At 43.7% G+C, this 4673-nt stretch overlaps 1 protein-coding gene across 5 annotated transcripts in view; it reads left to right on the top strand.

Moving 5' to 3' along the window:
* Positions 1-2436: 2436 nt before the first annotated feature.
* klhdc3 (kelch domain containing 3) overlaps positions 2437-4673 on the top strand; it is a 107118-nt gene continuing 104881 nt past the window's right edge. Inside the window, exon 1 of one of the 5 annotated variants that reach the window (XM_031800023.1) lies at positions 2437-2547. The gene's annotated coding sequence lies outside the window, so the exon portion shown is untranslated. Of the gene's footprint in view, positions 2613-4673 lie in introns of all 5 variants that reach the window. The other 4 variants (XM_031800016.1, XM_031800019.1, XM_031800017.1 and 1 more) reach the window with 4 other exon arrangements.

The raw sequence follows: 4673 nt of genomic DNA, 5'->3' as shown, positions 1-4673 counted from the left end.
TCTCTCTCCTCTCTCCCCCCTCTCTCTCTCTCTCTTCCTTTCTCCCCCCCCTCTCTCTCTCTCCTCTCTCCCCCTCTCTCTCTCTCTCTCTCTCTCTCCTCTCTGCCCCCCTCTCTCCTCTCTCTCTCTCTCTCCTTCTCCCCCCTCTCTCTCTCTCTCTCTCCTCTCTCCCCCTCCTCTCTCTCTCTCCTCTCCCCCCCTCTCTCTCTCTACTCCTCTCCCCTCCCCCCTCTCTCTCTCTCTACCCCTCTCTCCCCCCCCCCTCTCTCTCTCTACCCTTCTCCCCCCCCCCCTCTCTCTCTACCCCTCTCTCTCTCTCTCTCTCTCTCTCTCTCTGATTGTGTGGTTGGAGACAGGTGTGCTGGAGTCAGAGCAGATCCCCACCAGCTGCTACCCGTTCCATAATCAAGACCTCCACAAATACTCAGTCCTGCCACTTCCACTCTGCCAGATTGTAGTCTCCGTTCAGTCAGTCATGCTTCTAGCTATTTGTTGTTATTTAAGATCCTGTATCCTGCTGTGCCTGTTTCTGCTGTTTATCCTCACTGCAGTTGTGCCACTCTGGTTCCTGTCTCCTGTTCCACATCTTGCTACATCATTTACAAATGAAGCATTTAGTGAGTCCACCAGATCAGAGGCAGTAGGGATGACCAGGGATGTTCTCTTGATAAGTGTGTGAATTGGACCATGTTCCTGTACTGCTAAGCATAAAAAATGTAACGAGTACTTTTGGGTGTCAGGGAAAAAAGTACATTATTTTATTTAGGAATGTAGTGAAGTAAAAGTTTTCTAAAATATAAATAGTAAAATACAGAAAAACCCCAAAAAACAACTTAAGTGGTTTTTCTGTTATAATCTCCACCCGGCACAGTCAGAATAGGACTGGCCACCCCTCGTTGCCTGGTTCCTATCTAGGTTTCTTCCTAGGTTTTGGCCTTTCTAGGGAGTTTTTCCTAGCCACCGTGCTTCTACACCTGCATTGCTTGGTGTTTGTAGTTTTAGGCTGGGTTTCTGTACAGCACTTTGAGATATCAGCTGATGTAAGAAGGGCATTATAAATACATTTGATTTGATCATTGAGTTTGCCGATGACACAACAGTGGTAGGCCTGATCACCAACAACGATGAGACATCCTATAGGGAGGAGGTCAGAGACCTGGCCTTGTGGTGCCAGGACAACAACCTCTCCCTCAATGTGATCAAGACAAAGGAGATGATTGTGGACTACAGGAAAAAGAAGACCAAGCACACCCCCATTCTCATCGACGGGGCTGTAGTGGAGCAGGTTGAGAGCTTCAAGTTCCTTGGTTTCCACATCACCAACAAACTAACATGGTCCAAGCACACCAAGACAATTGTGAAGAGGGCACGACAAGACCTATTCCCCCTCAGAAGACTGAAAATATTTGTCATTGGTCCTCAGATCCTCAAAAGGTTCTACAGCTGCACCATCGAGAGCATCCTGACTGGTTGCATCACTGCCTGGTATGGCAACTGCTCGGCCTCTGACCACAAGGCACTGACCACAAGAGTAGTGCGAATGGCCCGCCCAGTACATCACCGGGGCCATGCTTACTGCCTTCCAGTACCTATATACCAGGCGGTGTCAGAGGAAGGCCCCAAAAAATGGTCAAAGACTCCAGCTACCCTACTCATAGACTGTTCTGTCTGCTACCGCATGGCAAGCGGTACCGGAGCGTGAAGTCTTGGAGGCTTCTAAACAGCTTCTACCCCCAAGCCATAAGACTCCTGAACAGCTAATCAAATGGCTACCCAGACTAAGTGCATTGCCACCCCCCCCTCTTTTACTCCACAGCTAACCGATCGCTGCAGCTGTACATAGTTCATCTGTAAATAGCCCACCCAATTTACCTACCTCATCCCCATACTGTTTTTATTTATTCACTTTTCTGCTCTTTTGCACACCAGTATCTCTACTTGCACATGATCATCTGATCATTTATCACTCCTGTGTTAATTTGCTAAATTGTAATTATTCGCTATTTATTGCCTACCTCCTCATGCCTTTTGCACACAATGTATATAGACTCTTTTTTTTCTACTGTGTTATTGACTTGTTAATCGTTTACTCCATGTGTAACTCTGTGTTGTTGTCTGTTCACACTGCTATGCTTTATCTTGGCCAGGTCGCAGTTCTAAATGAGAACTTGTTCTCAACTAGCCTACCTGGTTAAATAAAGGTTAAATAAAAAAATTAAAAAATAGTCTCACTATTGATATTTTACTGCTCTTTAATTAGTTGTTACATTGATTTCTTATTCTTATCTGTATTTTTTTTAACCTGCATTGTTGGTTAGGGGCTCGTAAGTAGGCATTTCACTGTAAGGTGAATTCGGCGCATGTTACAAATAAAATACAATTTGATATGATTTGAACTGTGATTGACCACACACTTCAGCACAGTAGGTGGCGGAATGACGCTTTAACGTCTGTTTGCGGACCGCCATTTTGTCGAAGTCGGAGAAGAAGTCTGACACCGTAAACATTGCGTCAGGAGGCCCGAGAAGGGACCGCCTGGTTTCCAAGGTAATGTTGGTTACGAATAACGGTCGCAAATACATGTTCGTGTTAACTCAGAGTGACACCTTTGGGTAATACACGATTATCTTACTAACCTTTTTGTTAATTGATAATTGCAATTGTGTAATAGATGTGGGTCGTTAGCTGTCAAGTTTGATAGCTATCTAGCTTGCATAGCACATTTTGGATAGCTGGCTTGCTAGCTAGGTAGATAACGTTAATTTACAAATGGCCAACGTTAGATATCTTAATAGCTAACATCCTATGTTTTTTGTTTTGGTCATGTTCAGTGTTGTCTACTAACGTTATATCCCAACTAAAGATAGATAAGTTAGCTGGTTGGCTAAACTAGCTGGCTGGGTAGCTTGCGTAGCTACTTTACTAACTAAGCTAGCTATCGTTAGCTGGCTGCTCTTGATATGAGGTGAATTGCTAACGTTAGTTAGTTGGCTGGTGAGAGGTAGCTAGGTTAGCTTGCACTCGCAAAGTTGACATTATTCCTGAAACTGTGTGGACATTATTTAATCAGTCAAACCTAACTGTTTGGTTTGCTACTCTAGCCAGAGGTTGGTAGCTTAATATGTTATATTTGTCAGACGGCAACAGATCATTGCTAACTATCCAAGTTAGCTAACGACTTTGACACTTTTACAAACGTTTAGATAGCTAGAGAAACTCAGATCTTAGCTAGCTCAATCATATTTTTGTCTGTTTTGCTAGGTAAGGAACCATTTAGATAATGAAATCAGTAACTAGTAGTGTTTTGGCATGTGTCTTGTAGTAGGGGCCTTTATCCTTGAGGTCATCTGGAAATAGAAGGGTGTGCATTATTAGTCCTCTGAGGGTTTATTTATAAGAGCTGTTAGAGGTCACTGGAACAGCAGACACACACTGGTTGAGAGTTGAGAGTGGACCTGGCTGAGTCCTAAATGGCACCCTATTCCCAAATAGTCCATAGAGCTCTGATTTTGAGTGCACTATAGTAGTGCACTACATAGTGGAGAGTGACATTTGGGACTTATTCCAGGGGATATGTTTTTAGGACTGGGGGTGGGGGTTTTGGCAGTGTACCTGGTAGTTAGGCACAATTAGCCAGCAATGTTCTGCAGAGGAGAGGGACATGGGGTTATGTTTTGAGGACAGGGGTGGGGTATGTTTTTAGGACTGGGGACTTTGTTTGGGCAGTGTACTTGGTAGTTATGTATACCTAGCTAGTTCTAGACAGATTGACTAACTGGATCTGCATTGTCTGTGCCAGTCAATTTCAGTGATCATCGCTTATTATTACTAGTATGTCTGACATTGAGAGACATCAGGGAGTATTGCACTCTGTTATTCATGAGAACTTGTTCTCAACTAGCTTACCTGGTTAAATAAAGGTGAAAAAACAAAAAAACTAGCAGATGATGTCCAGAGCTTCTTGACATAAGAACAGGGATTACTCACCTCAAACTGGACAAAGATTTTTTTATTTTATGAGTCCAACGCTAAGGAAATACTGCTTTCTTGAGATCAGCCCCAAATCCCAGTCATTCACAGGAAGAAAAGACTGAAAAAACGGGGGCGTAGGTCGGGGTGCCATGTGAGAATTCGTAGGTGAGTGGGTAAACCACCACTACCATCAGTACTATTGGCAACATGCAATCATTGGGAAAATAAACTTGATCTAGGATTAAGACTATCCTACCAAAGGGATATTAAACTAATATCTTATGTTTCACCGAGTCGTGGCTGAACGACGACATGGATAATATAGAGCTGGCTGGCTTCTCCGGCATTTCATGATGATAAGGTCAACACCTGTTGTATTCGGCATTTCATGATGATAAGGTCAACACCTGTTGTATTCGGCATTTCATGATGATAAGGTCAACACCTGTTGTATTCGGCATTTCATGATGATAAGGTCAACACCTGTTGTATTCGGGGCATGTGGCAAATACTATTTGATTTGACTTAAGGTCATTAACCATGATGTTGAAACTGAGTAGACTGCAAACATTCCACTGGCAGCATTTCCCCTCAGATGGTTTTAAAAGAGAGAGGTCATATTGTCTGGAGTGAATACCTTTCCAGGCCAGACCTAGGCTGAAGCCTTTTCAAACTCAGAGTTGACCTTTTACTTCTTATGA

Source organism: Oncorhynchus kisutch, linkage group LG20, assembly GCF_002021735.2.
Source record: "Oncorhynchus kisutch isolate 150728-3 linkage group LG20, Okis_V2, whole genome shotgun sequence".
Classification (NCBI taxonomy): Eukaryota; Metazoa; Chordata; class Actinopteri; order Salmoniformes; family Salmonidae; genus Oncorhynchus; species Oncorhynchus kisutch.
Note: the sequence above shows the minus strand (reverse complement) of the source record. Positions and strands in the feature narration are given on the sequence as shown.